Genomic DNA, 15,553 nt, shown 5'->3' with positions numbered 1-15,553 from the left:
AACTGTGTGCGTTCAGTGATTATAAAACTGAGATCTTTCAGAACTATCTATGGATGGATACAGATGGGAGGCCGGGATGACAGCCTCACATTGCAGACTAAATCTGGCATAGTGGAAAGTCAGACAGCACTCCGGGTAGTCAGACAGCACTCAGCCCACTGCCAGAACAGGGACAGACTGTGTGCTTCTTACCTGATAGCTTTTTGAAGCAGTAGAGTGATGGTGGAGGACAAGGTAAGGGCGGGAGTGAGGCGGGACCCCAGATGTGTGCATTTGAACATGACTTTTTGATCCGTAAGTGGGCTGTTCCTTGTGTCAGCCCAAATTGGCTGTCTGTATCCAGCCTATATGTAGCTACTTATTGCTGCTCAATCTACTTACTTTAAAATGTCTTCTATGAACCTTTCAGTGAGTGGAGATTCTTCAGTCTGTCCATTGAAAGTGATTTTTTTTAGGTATGAGGGTTAACAGTCAGACTTATCCTCTCACTGAGGGGCAGTTTATAGCGCGAAAATCATAAACACTTTTCCTAATATCATAAAATATTCAAATATCATAAATGCAATGCACTGCCTAGCCCAAAATGACTCAAAATGGATGTCACCAAGAGACAATTTTGGACATGTAGTTTAGAAGTGTGTGACAAAGAATGGCTGGCCAATTTACAACCTCCCCCCTCCCTCAAGAGGGATTGATAATTTAGGACAATAGGTCTCCCAAAACAGATTGCTTCACATTGGATTAATCTCATGTACCTTGAATTAATCTAATCAACAATCCCAGTCTCACTCCCCCCTCACCCATTTACCCTAAGTAGACAACCTGGTACTTACAGGTTTATCAAGCACTCAGGAAAAACTTATCAAGCTTCTCCCAAATCATTGCACATCTTCAGACAAACCATTACATTATTGTTTTTGGAGCAGACAAATCAGCATAGCCCCAAGAATTATTTTGCCCTATATTAAGAAGACATAGCCACCAGTGCAGTGTGTGTTCCTCCCACTTTGTGGGTTTCTTTTCTTTTCTTCTCCCCATGAAATACTAGCTGTTTTGCTGCTGCTTCTGTGGACTTCTACAAGACCTGGTAATCATAGCCGTTCCCCCTCAAGTATTCCTGCTCCTCCCCAGTTTTCTCTTAGTTAGCTTGTATGCATTTAAGTGTGTTTGTGATATCCTTTTATTTTTCTTTTAATAAAAAGCCTTTTTGGTTGAACATCTGACTGGTTTATTTGACAGAATTTAAGAGAAAGGGAAAATTTCTGATGTACATTGGTGGAGGTCCCAGTTACCTGCCTCTCACTCTGTCTCCTTAAGGTAATCCCCCAATTAAATAGGAGACTGCCTCTTTGAGTAACATGAGCACCTCACCAGATTCCAGTATCTTCCATAAAGATAACTGCTAAGTTCTGGCAGGGCTTCTGCTCTTAATGCATGTTTAATTTTAGGGGGGAGGGGAGGATAAATAAAAGTCCTTACTTATAAAGACCCATCCTTGGAAACCTTGGACACCACCTTATAGGATTTTAACATCTCTGCCAAGAGCTGCTGGTCTGTACTGTAATAAAAAAAAAAATACTGTTCACATCATTGCATCACATTTATTGAACATGCAAAAAGGGGGAGGGAGGAGGCCTGAACTGTTTGTTCCACCCCAAGTCCTATAAATTCAATGAATATGCAAGGGCTTACCTAGTGTAGAGTTGCACACAGGACCATGCTCCCACGTTCCAATGAATGGGCAGAAGTCTAGGGATGAGAGCCAGCCAATGCAGCCCTGCTGCTCTGTCTCGTGTTCAGTGAACATGATTTGAACATGTGAACAGAGCTACAGTTATGTTTCTTTGATGTGGATAGGCCCCCTCTAGTTGAGTGCTACAATGCTCAAATGTAGGTATATGATGTCTTTATACAGACATGCCACTCAATTTCAGTATCTTTCTATGAAAACCCTGTAATTTGTTAATAGTGAACTGAAGTATGAATTCTTGTGATTGTTCCTAATGGGGGAAGAACTCATAGGCACGAGGGTGTGTGTGTGTGTAATCTGTAAATACTCCATAGATGAAAAGTAGGATTGAAGGAGAACAAACAGGAGACTACCTTTGCTTTATTTTCCTATTATGTTTCTTCAACAGGGTTTCAGCAGTTTTTCCATCTTTTTCAGAACTGGCTGTTGGCCTTCTGTGCCCAGTGAACACTACTAATGATTGACCTTGATTCAAAGAACTAAAAGTTCAGCAAAAGGGAGAGGTAATGCAAGGTTTTTAATCTTAACAAAGAAGGGTAAGAAGAACCATATACTTTTAAGTAACATTTGGTGTGAGGGTTATCCAAAAAACAACAAAAAAACTGTGACAAAACTAGGCATGCCAAGGTATATACTGCTAAAAATCCAAGAGATTGTTTTGTGGCTTGCATTTATTCAGTTATGTCTACCTGAATAAAAGCATAACAAATGGTACTGGAGACCAAGACTGCATCTTAATACATCTAAATCAACCTTATTAAGCATTAACTTAATTTTACTAATAAAAAGAAGAAGAGCTCTTTACTGGCATACAAAAGAAAGCTAGAACTTATAGCATACATTGTAATTTAATACATTTTAAAGAAATTGTTTCCATATAAACATCAATAATATAAAGAAAATGTTAAAGCTGAGAAGTTTTTTGGGGGGAAAGTCTATAATGAACAAGGGGGGGGGGAGGTTGCCACAATATAGGCAATGGGATGAAAACAATAAATCAAATTGTTTAAGTGACAATGGGGAGATTGTGGATAAGAATTTAATTACTCTTTTAAGAAGAGGCTAAAAGGGAAGGAAATGAAATTATAGTTCTAGTTTATAAATTGGAGTGAAGCTGTCTGGCCACTGGGTGTCATCCTAGATTCAAACGACAATTAAAGGCTTTCCAACGCAGCATAACATCTGCAGCTTCAGTAGCAGTTAAATTCTACTTTGTTTGATTGTATGGCATACAGCAAATTGTTCTGCATTTAAATCAGTTATAAAATGGAATGCTGTGACACAGACAAATTCACTTTTGTCTTATTGCCTTATTTGGAAACCTGGAACAGCTTGGTAACATGGAAAACAAACAAACAAAAACTTGGGATTGCAATATTAGCTGCAAATACTTTGTGGACTGAATTAATGGACCCAAGTAAATACTAAATAAATACCCAGGTGAAGCTTAAAGTTCTCATATGGCCAGCTGTAGTCATTTTAAACTGCACTTGCTTATACTCATCCCTTTCTCCATTCCCTTCCTTTTTCCTCTGCTATCTTTCCTATTGTTGATTTGTTATTGTAAACTTCTTGGTGGCAGGGATATGTCCAGTATTCTATGTGGAATAACCACTGATAATACTGAAAGATAATACTCCAACAACAGCCATCTAACCTCAACCAACATGGTCCATTATGTTGCCAAGTTCTCTGTGCCGAATGACTTGTCTACTCAGCTCTGTTATTAGTACAAAGCTTTAGTCTTACTATCATTTTTTTTATTAATAAATGTGGAAAAGATCCCTCTATTCTCTTCTTAAAATAAGTTTCTCTTGTCAGTTTCCCAAAGCACACAATAACACCCTTTTTTTATACCCACTCTGTCTACAGTTCGCAGGTTTATTCTGCATAGCAGACCACCCTTCATAACTCATTATGAATGCTGCAAAAGCACAAGATGATTGTGTTATGGGCACAATGCATTCCATGCACACAACCTTTCCAGGGTAATTTTGTGCAGATCAGAAGAGTAAGGATGATAGAATGCAGAAGACATTGTTTCTATGACAATAAGGTAATGTAGACCAGAAGCAAGCACTAATATGGGATGTTTTAAAATATTGCATTTGTATAATGTTCATGTAATAATTATCACCAATAACATTAATATGATGCAAAATTGCAACAACTCTGCAATTCAGTGACATCATACAGGAAGAACATGGGCAACATTCCTTCCTGGCAGAATCTCTCTCTATATATATAAGGCAAGCCATGTTGGTGACAACTCACCTTGCCTTCTACTGGCTGAGCTGTGTATTGCTCAATGTTGACTGAGAACAACCCCACCGTCCAGCCCCAGGACAGATGAGGATTGGACCACTGGCAACTGGGGAAGCTGCCTTTGCCAACAACTCACTTTTTCTACAGTGGCTGTTGCTAGGCAACCATAATATTTCAAGCTTGGTTCTGTCAGTAAAAGGCAGAGGGGCAGAGGCCCTTTCCAGGCCTATTTTGGCATTTGAGGGAGAACTCATTGGGACCAGTCCTGATTACAGTTACTAGCTCCAGGTTGGTGGGAAATTTCTAGAGATGTTATATAGAGTTTAAGGAAGCCAGAGTTTGGGGAGGGGAGAGACCTCAGCTGAATAAAATGCCATAGAGTCCACCCTCCAAGGAAGGGAAAGAGATCTGTTATTTGGAGTTCAGTCATGATACCAGGATATCTTCAGCCTCCACCTGGAGGTTGGCTACCCTAAGCCTGGCAGCACCTTCTGGGTTACTTGATGCCACCTGACTGGCATAACTGAACTAAGACTGGCTGCTTGTTCAGCAGCAGCCCCACTGTGACAGCCAGTGTGACAAAGCAGTTACCACTTCAGAGCAGGGTCTGCCAGACCCAAGTTATTGCTATGGAAGCTGACTGGGCAATTTTGGACTAGTTGCAGACTTTCAGCCTAACCTACCTCACAGAGTTGTTGTGCAGATCAAAAGGGGGAGAGGAAAATGATGTAAACTACTTTGATCATCACTGTGGAGAAAGACTGTCCTTTTCCTGGGTAGAGGCCGCAGAGAGGGGAGAGGAGATGGAAAACTGAAGAGGGGCAGATAAAGCTAGGCTGATGGTTGACTGGGAAGCAGATGGGGTTGCCAACCCCAGGTTGGGAAAATCTTGGAGATTTGAGGGGTGGAGCTTGGAGAAGGTGGAATTTGAGGAGGGGTGGGACCTCAGACAGGTACATTGTCATAGACTCCACCCTCTAGCCATTTCCTCCTAGGGAACCATTATTTCCAATCTCCACATGAGGCCTGGAGATCACTCAGAATTACAACTGCCTTCCATATGGCAGAGATCAGTTCCCCTGGAGAAAATGGCTGCTTTGCAGGGTGGACTCTGTCACTATACCCTGCTGAGGTTGCTTCCTTTTTGCTTTGGTGCTCACTGTGGAGAATGACTGTAGGAAGATTTCCCTAGGAAGAGGCTGCAGGGAGGGAGGAGGAGTTGGAAAGCTGAAGTCAGATCACTTTCCCTACAGAAAACAGCTGCTTTGAGGCACATGCTCTATGGTATACCATAACACAACTATGCCAGGCCAAAAAACACAGATGACACCACAAGCTCACACAGCCACTAAGTGCTACAAGACCAAATATGATAGGAAAAGGTGGCAACACTACAGACAAAAGGAATGCTGAGCTTCAGTGTCTGCATGATCATTGTCATGCTATGACACCACCACAAATTGACACTGAGTGCCCAAGGCTGGGGCACTTGCCCAGAGCCTCTTTCTAGAGCACATATTTATTCTCACAACAGGTCTTATTCCTAGTTCTTCTAGAATGTGTCATTCTGATGAGCACTGGCAATGTCATAGAACTCACCTGTGTGTATGCTTTCACCCATTTTTTGTTTGTGTTTCCTGACTTTAAAGTATTTGGATAAGTATTATAATTATGGATGAGCCATACATTTGGTTATTATCATAATGGAAGAGCTACAGAATAATGTCATTTTGATGCTCCCTCCTCCAGTTTTCTTACGCTTTCTCAAAATTATCTAGTGTCAAGCCTGAATACAATTTCCAGAGTTCCACATTAGCAATGCAGATTCCAAGTGTACTCAGATAGGAAAGAACAACCATGGAAATCAAGTAATGATACTTTGAAATTCCTCTCTAGTAGAAGACACACTCCTCAGAATTTACTGTTCCAAGTTGTTCATGCCTTGGAATCAAACTAATTTATTCTCTTCACTCATTTGCTGTTGATGTATTAAGGACTGTTTGGGGGAAGGGAGGATATGTTGCATATAAACATGTATCAAAATGTTCAATATGTGTGCATTTATACAAAATTAATGGAAGATCATAAGAGAGACAAAGACTGGAATACTAAATACAGCAAAATTATTAGAAGGATATAACACAGAACACTGAAAGCAGCAAAATAACATATTTTTTTAACATACTGGGGGGTGGGAGGAGGAGACTGGATTTATACCCCACCCTTCACACAGAGTCTCAGAGTAGGTGGGGCTGTCAGAGCTCTTTGAGAACTGTTCTTGAGAGAACAGCTCTGAAAGAACTGTGGCTTGTCTGAAGTCATCCAGAAGCTGCATATGGAGGAGTAGGGAATCAAATCTGGTTCTCCCAGATTAGAGTCCACACTCTTAACCACTGCACCAAACTGGCTCTCATGACAAATACTGGCGAAAATTGTTAGAAGATATCAGATATGTTGTATACAATCAGTGGCTGCTGTATTATCAATCAGCTTCAAGATTAAAGAAGATCGTGAACACTGAAGGAGGAGCTCTAAGAGATGTAACTGAATTTGAACAGCTGATTATTTAAAAAAGAACATTTACTACAATTGATATATAAAATTTTACTCCAACTAGAAATAGAAGAACACATTTTAAAAAGTATGATTAAATGGAAGCAAAATTTTAAAGAACAGGTATCTATGCAACAATGGGAATGACTATGGGGGAAAGATACCAAATTTATAGCCCACCAGACATTAAGAGAAAATTGGTACAAAAAAGCTAAGAAAATGCTACTAAGTATACTGCCTAACAAATTACCAAAATTTTAGAAGACCATAGATTTATACCCCACCCTTCTCTCTGAATCAGAGTCACAGAGCAGTTTACAATCTCCTTTATCTTCTTCCCCCACAACAAGCACTCTGTGAAGTGGGTGGGGATAAGAGAGTTCTCACAGAAGCTGCCCATTCAAGGACAACTCTTGCAAGAGCTATGGCTGACCCAAGGTCATTCCAGCAGCTGCAAGTGGAGTGGGGAATCCAACTCGGTTCTCCCAGACAAGAGTCTGCACACTTAACCACTACACCAAACATATATATTCAAATACGTGGTGAACATGGCTAGAATTATTTATACAGCAAAATAGATTACTGTCCATGCTTAGAAGAATGGGAAAATAAACTTGCTGAATATGTAGTAATGCAAAAAGCAGTTAGTGAGATATGCAGTAGATGGAGGTAAACAAAATAAACAAACAAAAACTGTGTGAAACCACATGGTCTGAAGCCTTATATAACAAAGCTTAATACAGTCAAACTTATTGTGTGCTGAATAAACTATAATTAATATACTATTAGAAGAGTCACAAACATTACACAAAAACAGTGTTGTGAACAAAGGGAAACCTCTTTACGAAGTCAAAAACAGTGCAAAGAAATTAATCCAAAAGCATATGAAACACATTCAAAATCAGAAAGTTGTACAAGTATTCCAACAGAATCACAAAATAGAACAGTCCAAATTTCTTCAGTCCATGCAGAAACTAATAATAAGAGTGACCCAGTGGTAACAATGATAACAGGTCCCAGCCTCTTATGAGCAAGCTAGCTAATAATAGCCATGTTTTGCCAAAGCTTTATCAAAGTAGGAATCGGTTTTCTGACAAATGACAAAACCATTCTGTAAATGAGCAGAGCATTCTAATAATAACATCTTCTAAGATATGCTTTGGGACACCGCCTGGAGAACCAAACAGCCAAACATACTTGTATGACAAATCAGGCAAATAGTTCAAAGTGCTATTGCTGTAATAATTTTTCTCATCCAGCAAACACTCAATGCTATAAGTGCTCTCAAGACAATGCCCAAAAGAGAAGCTAAATAATGTCAAGGATTCATTAGGCAGTGTTAAGTCCCTGCAGTTTAGCTAACAACAATGGTTAATTCAGAAGATTAATTGTATTGAAATACTGCCTTCCATGGGATAAGATGGCCCTTGTGAAAATGGCGAGCTTTTGCCCCTACTTATACCATGGCTACAAAGCATTATACATTCAAAGAAAGTGGCACCAAGCAAGCTTCCTCTCCCACCAAAGGTTGGTTCCCATACATAATCAACAGAAGACAGGACTCATGGCTTGACTCTCTGAGACCAGGCGTGAGTGCCTTTCATACTGTTACAAAGAGATAGCAGCACAGTGCAAGGTGAGAGAAAGGTAACTATAGGTCTAGCAGCTTAATTTCAATCATGGCAAGAGGCACATTTGACAGGCAGGTGTTCCCAATTCATAACTTCAAATTCCCTTAAAGCAACATATCCACTAAAAAGTGACAAGTCCAATGTGTATATTTCAAATAAAGCATATAAGATCATTCTTTTGATTTAAACACTTAGGAGACATTATTTGAAGTTTAAAAATCCACTTAGATTTTTGCTGTAAAAGCAATTTGTGCACATTTACAGTGTTATAATTGGGACTCACAAATTTAAAAATTACAAAAAAAGAATCATCATCATGACGGTAGATGACAAAATGATTCACAAAGGGAGCCTCAGTAATCCTGTTTTGCGTGCAAGAATAATGTTCCAGAATTCTTGACTTGATTGGTTAACTATACTCCCCACATAAAGTTTTCCACAAGGACAAATTACCACATACATGGTCCATTTGGAGTAGCATTTACTAAAACCTGATAATTTAATTTTCAGGTCATAATTTTCAAGCCATGACATAGAAGCTCCTTAATCTCAAGGGCCAACTCACAGGGTGCACAGAACTACACTTGTGGTGTCCTATAGGATCAGAAAATGAATACACGTATCTGTTAAAAGTCATAGTGAATATGGTGAAAATATGTAATATTGAATACGCAGTAATGATGAAAGCAATAATGTAGTTGCAAAACAGATTAGTTATGAAATTTGAACCCTAAAGTGTTGAATATAAATGTATCCCAACAAAAATAAGGGCTATTGTATTTTATAGGCAATTTCTTTAAAAATTATAATGAAGGGATTGTTGGGGAGAAATATTTGTTTTATACTCTTCGTTGGCCCTTCACCATCTAACCCAGACCAGTCTGCAGGAAAAGTTGGAAATTAATCTAGACAAAACCAAGGTTTTAGTTTTCGCCAAATGTTTCAAGGCTCATTGCTGGTTTCTCAATGGTAAACCCATTGAGCAAGTAAAAATTATAAAATACCTGGGGGTGATTTTTCATTATCAGGGAAAGCGTTTGGTACACAAGAACTATGTTGCACAATCTGCGCAAAGAACAGCTGATGCCATCTACCGTTTTTATATCTCCAAAGGGGCCAAATTCTTGCCTGCAGCATTAAGGTTGCATACTGCAAAGACCAGGGTCCAGTTGCTCTATGGCGCTGAAATTGCCCCTTATTTAACCACCAAGCCGTTGGAGATAGTACAAACTAAACTCCTGCGCAAGCTTCTGTTTGTTCCTAGTTGTGTGCCAAACACTGCCATCAGGTTGGAATCTGGCATCCCAAGCATCGAGATGTCTATGTGGTTAAACACCCTTTGTTACTTCTTGAAGGTTCTCCCAAAGCCAGGTGGTTTCCCCATCTGATTTTTTCCGACTCTTTTGTGGGAACTTGGGAGAAAAGGTGTCTAGATCATTTTAGACTCTGTGATCTCTCCCCTGAGTCCTTAGCAATGATGGAACTGAGGGATGCGAAAGAACTTCTGCGCCTGAGGTTAGTAGAGCTTGAACTGAGATCTGCTAGAGCTAGTCTTTCTGCGCACATTTTCTTAGGGAAGCAAGCCGAAGTACTGTCCCCGGCCATGTATCTTTTCAACATCACTATCCCAAAATATCGGATAGCTTTCTCAAAAGCACAACTCAATGCAGTTTACTCTTCGGTGCTTTTGGGACGTTATGCCAGGTACCCATATCTGGAAAGATTGTGCCCCTGCGATTGCAATGAGGTTGAAACAACTCCCCACATTATTTTGCAGTGCCCTAATTACAATGACTTGAGGGCAAGACTAATTTCTCCGATTCTCGGGTCCTTGGCGGGCAGGCAGGAGGATGAGCAAATTGCCTTCCTCCTGTCTGACACTCATTCTGATGTTTCATCTAAGATTGCCCGTTTCTGTTACGCTGCTCAGTTGGAAAGGAGAAAATTGAAAGTGTAAATCTTGGTTGTGAGTTTTAATAATATGTGTAATAGTAGGAGTCAGGAATCTTGTGTAAGAGGTGATGGGTTTGTTTTTTGTTTTTATGCTTTTGTTTATATTAAGCTAGTCGGATGATCATGAATAAAGAACTACTACTACTACTCTTCGTTATGAATAATAATTACTGATACACACAACTATCATAGGTAATAATTCCTCTATGGTGGTGGCCAAATGGAGCTCTCCCATTGGTTCTCCATGCACTCCATAAACCATTGGCCCATTATGGCTCAATCAACATCTCTGGCCTCCCACTGGCCGACTCCCCTGTCCCCATCTACTGCAGGCCTGGGAATGTTGAACAAACCACCAACACAGTCTTACCTCAGAGACAGACACATCTCCAATGCTTCTCTGTGTCCTCTCTGTCAACCAGTCTCAGAAAGAACTGCCGCTTTACTATGGCCTAACAAAAGGCATTGTGTGACTGTTGTCATGCCCACCACTCATCATAATTGTTCTTTCTTATCTCCATTTTGGGCCTCTTTCAGGGCTATGAGCCACCACAGACATGGGGGGAAGCCAGCTGTGAGGTGGGTGGGAAGACAGCAAGGGGGTGAGTGAATGTGAAGGGTTGGGAGTGGGTGGGAAGGCATAGAGGGTAGGCTGAGTGAATGTCATGGGTGGGGGGAGTAGTGGTGTGCCAAGGGTGTGGGGATAGTGGAGAGGAAGAGGTGGTTGGGGGGGTAGGAAGATGGGGTGAGTGGGTGGGAAGACACCAAGGGTTGGGGGAGTTAATGCCTTCACTTGGGTGGGAGAACACTCACACAGAGCCTCTTTCTAGAGCCCACTGCATTTCCCCCTCACAATAGGCCTTATTTCTAGTGTTATATAATCCCTCTTTTCCTTTCTGTATTCTCTCTATACTATTTGTTTTCTAAAATAAAAAGAGAAAACCCCTATTTCTCCTCACGTGTTCCCCTAAACCCTTGTTAAACTGTGAGAAAGGTAAAAAGAAGGAAACAAGCGGATGTGTCATCTGGTGATGGAAGAGAGTTGGTACTGAGCCATAATGGTTTGAGTTGAAATTTGGAGGAACATTGAGTTTTACTTGCAATGGCTTAGGAATTTCTAGAATGCAAGAGTATGTTTTCAAATCATCTCAGTCTGAAATTCACTACTATCACCACCTGCCAACAGCCATAAAACAGTTCCTCATGGCATCATAGAATTAAGACACATCACCAGCACACTGGGCATTATAACACTGCAGTGACATTATTAGCAGGTGAGGATCTTTCTGGTAGGCAGGATTACTCACTTTTGAAGAGCTATGGGGTTATATATACAGAACAGTGCATATTTCTTTGTTTTATGGTATGAATATAAGGCCGTCAATCCTAACATGAATACTAAGGAAGCATGATGTTTGAATCTTTCTAAATTTTGCCTTTGCCCTCCAGAAGAAATCTGAAGTGCTACCCTTCCAGAAAAAAGGGTAATATTACCAAAGGGCAGGGCTTTTTTTCTGGAAAAGGAGGTGCTGAAACTCTCGAAAGGGAAATGATGGAGAAACACACAGGTGCCCCTCATGAACTTTTTTTTTAAAGACTTTTGTTTCCACAAAGAGGTTCCAGAACTCCATTCTACTGTGTTCCCCCAGAAAACAAATGTCTGCCAGAGGGAATGGTGGAAATCATTTCTACAACCACGAGGACTGAATTCTCCAAGAACCACTAGCCTTTGTAACTATAGACTACTCTCCTTCTTTCACTTTATATATTAGAAATCACAAGAAAAATTACATGTCAGTGATGTTGCCTTGCTTCTTGTGGTACATAGCTCTATAAATTAGCCCAGAGACAAAGTAAAGCCGTTCCTAGAATTTAAAGAACCATCCAACTTTTAGGCATTTATCTCTTGCAAATCAGAATCTGTGAAAATCAGCTTGTAAATTGCTAAGTACTATAATGAGTCCTCAATTGAAACTGCCCAAGGAGACTCCAGAATTAATCAGAATTATTGTGTCTAGACTGTTCTGAATAATATTATTAGCTGTCTAGACAGCCTAGGCTTGTATCTAATGCAGTAGTGCTTGTACTGTAATGTCTATTTAGTTCAAAACATTTCGTTTTCCTTACTTTACCTGATATCAAAAAAACAACAGCCTGCAATTTCTTAAAGCATTACAAGTGGTAAGAAATGTTTACATACTGTATGTTAAGATATTTTTAAAAAAAATTATAACAACTCTCATTCTTGAAGTATACAGGAACTGTGTTTTTAAAAGTATGTCTTGTTTTTATGCAGCAAACCACCCATCCAAACCAACTTAATTTAATATATTACAAGGGTTTGAGAACACAGGTCCTTGCTGAACACTATATGTGGGTATAGTTTTAATGAAAACAAGGCACTATTAAAAAGTGATTAGGTAGAGAACTGATTTTTTCTTTGATTTTTGTTCACTAGCTAGAGACAACAAAAGCTGTCATGTAAAAGTGTCAATTAAAAAAGAATTTTAAACTATTCTATTTCTAGGAAACTATCTATATGGCATAACTTGAGTTACTTATTTCTAAGGCTGCAAGCATTCTTTTTCATTAGTAGATGCAGGGGTTTTTTTGAGCAGTAAAGCACAGGAAATCAGTTCTGGCTGGCTTGGCATCAGAGGGTGTGGCCTATCATGCAAATGAGCTTTTGCTGGGCTTTTTCTACAAAAAAAGCCCTGAGTAGATGCATTTAAAGCAGAAAACACATTCAGAAATAATCAAAATAGACTGTATTGAACTATCTTGGTGTGTCCTTTTCATATAATTCTCATTTTTGGGTAACAAGTGCAGATCAGTTTGTTAACTATGACACTTACTCTGCATGCCTTCCCACAGTGTTGCCTTTCTGAGCAAGTTATCATATTTTCCTTGTACTGAGACAGTATTTTTTTTCATATAATACAATGGTCTCCTAGACAGTACATTCATGGTTAATTTAAGACGCTTCAGACTACCTGTTGCATATAGAAAAAGAAGAAGATATTGGATTTATATCCCGCCCTCCACTCCAAAGAGTCTCAGAGCGGCTCACAATCTCCTTTACCTTCCTCCCCCACAACAGACACCCTGTGAGGTAGATGAAGATATTGGATTTATATCCCGCCCTCCACTCCGAAGAGTCTCAGAGTGGCTCACAATCTCCTTCACCTTCCTCCCCCACAACAGACACCCTGTGAGGTGGGTGGGGCTGGAGAGGGCTCTCACAGCAGCTGCCCTTTCAAGGACAAGCTCTGCCAGAGCTATGGCTGACCCAAGGCCATTCCAGCAGGTGCAAGTGGAGGAGTGGGGAATCAAACCTGGTTCTCCCAAATAAGAGTCCGCACACTTAACCACTACACCAAACTGGCTCTACTGTATTACAATGTAGATAGATCCCAATAGGCAGCCGTGTTGGTCTGAAGCCATAGAACAAAGCAGTAGACAAGTGGCACCTTTAAGAACAACTAAGTTTTATTCAGAATGGAAGCTTTCACGTGCTCTTAAGCAGACTTCATCAGACAAAATGGGAATTACAATGTATTAGCAAATTGAAAGAAGAAACAGATTATAATCCAAGATGAAGAAGCCCTCTTGAGGCCATTAAGCTCATTTTATATTGAAAACAAGCATCACCAGTGAGCCACCTTAATGTAGTCTGAACCAGGTAATGACAATCTTAGGCAACATCTCTAAGCAAGGTCCTTGCTCTACTGATGCATATGATGTGTATATTGATCACACATGGCAAACAAGCCACTCTTGTTGTGTTTTAACTATGCTACTTCGCATTATACCTGTAATGGAGTGATAGCATTTTCAAGTGGAGAACAGTAGCAAGTTTAATTCATCATTAATTCTCAACATTTTACACTTGGGTTTGTTTTTGTTTTGTTTGTTTTTTTAAAAAATCTGTTCTTAAAAAATATTACATGTAGTCTTTAGATAGATTTTTTTTTTTAAAAAAAAGGATAATGTAATTCCTCCTTAACATATAGAAAGGCATTAAATATATGCAGGCGGAATACTGTGTTGCTATTTATTTATTTTATTAATTTACAAAATGTATATTCTGCCTTTCTGCCTTCACATGGCCCACCAAGGTGGTTTGCTTTACTGGAGTTGTAGGAATACCACACAAAGCCTAACATGAAGTTTTACTGTGACAGGCACCGATGCGATGGATCATGCCTAAAGAAAGCAATAAAGAGTATTTAAAGCAGTATAATTAAGTTGTGAGTAGCTAGTAGAAAGGCACTAAGAAACTATCTAGCAGAAAAGTTGCCAAGTCCTTTTGCTGTTCTCTCACAAGTGTGGCGCAATGACATCGCCCAGAAGTGACATCGCACCGGGGACATTGCACTAGGGATGTTCTAGGATTCACAATAAAACTCTATGGTACCATAGAGTTTTACCACATAGAGTTTTACCTCAGAGTGTCATGCTGGGGATGCTCTAGGATTCACAATATACCTCCATGGTGATGTCATCACGCAGGCATGTCATGCGGCAACACGGCTCTTCAAAGATGGGGACCCCCCTGGTGGCCTGCACCCTTCCAGTGGGGAGTGGGCCTCCCCTGCTCCCAGCGGGAGCTTGGCAGCCCTGTCTAATAACTTTCCTCAGTAACTTGCTGTTAGCCTGAAAAGCAGCAACATACTCTGGGGTTTATTTACCAGGAAGTGGAAGAGGATGGATTTCTCTTATTCATCTAAATCCCTGATTAGAAATGGGCACAAAATGGGGAAAATGTGGTTTGGTTTGAGGTTCATGAGCCATAAACCATCACAAATGTTTAGGCAGGGCTTTTTTGTAGGAGGAACTCCTTTGCATATTAGACCACACACCCCTGATTTATTTCATTTTATTGGATTTATATCCCACCCTCCCCGCCGAAGCAGGCTCAGGGTGGCTCACAACAGTAAAAGCATTTACAGATGCAGCTAATCCTCCAAGAGCTTACAGGGTTCTGATTACAGGGCCTACTGTAAGCTCTTGGAGGATTGGCTACATCAGTTCCTGCAGTTTATGATGTGGTAGAATGCCTCCCCTGTATGCTTGAAGTATCAAGCTCACAGGAGATCTCCAAATGAATTCATTCTTTCTGCCCTCCAAGATTTGTGAGGATTGGATTTATGAGGTCTGAGTTACAATCCCCCCCACAAAAAAGGAGGTGCCCCCAGAAAAGTGCTTTCTGGGGAAATGACTGGAGGAGGTTCAGGAGTATACGGAATAGACTCTGCAAAAGCTAGAGACATCAAACTTTGAGGGGACCTACCCCTGATGCTCCTCTGAAAGCCATCCAAGTTATGTGAAGTTTGAATTTAGGGGGACCAAGTTATCCCCCCCCCCCCCGAAGAAGAAGCCCGCAGGAAAGTACTTTTAG

At 40.3% G+C, this 15,553-nt stretch overlaps 1 protein-coding gene across 1 annotated transcript in view; it reads right to left on the bottom strand.

Annotated features, from left to right (window-relative positions):
- The window catches only part of KYNU (kynureninase), a 202,514-nt gene that overhangs the window by 46,123 nt on the left and 140,838 nt on the right, over nucleotides 1-15,553 (bottom strand). The window lies entirely within an intron of this gene.

This window comes from Heteronotia binoei, chromosome 16, assembly GCF_032191835.1.
Source record: "Heteronotia binoei isolate CCM8104 ecotype False Entrance Well chromosome 16, APGP_CSIRO_Hbin_v1, whole genome shotgun sequence".
Lineage (NCBI taxonomy): Eukaryota > Metazoa > Chordata > Lepidosauria > Squamata > Gekkonidae > Heteronotia > Heteronotia binoei.
This window is presented reverse-complemented; position numbering and strand designations above follow the sequence as displayed.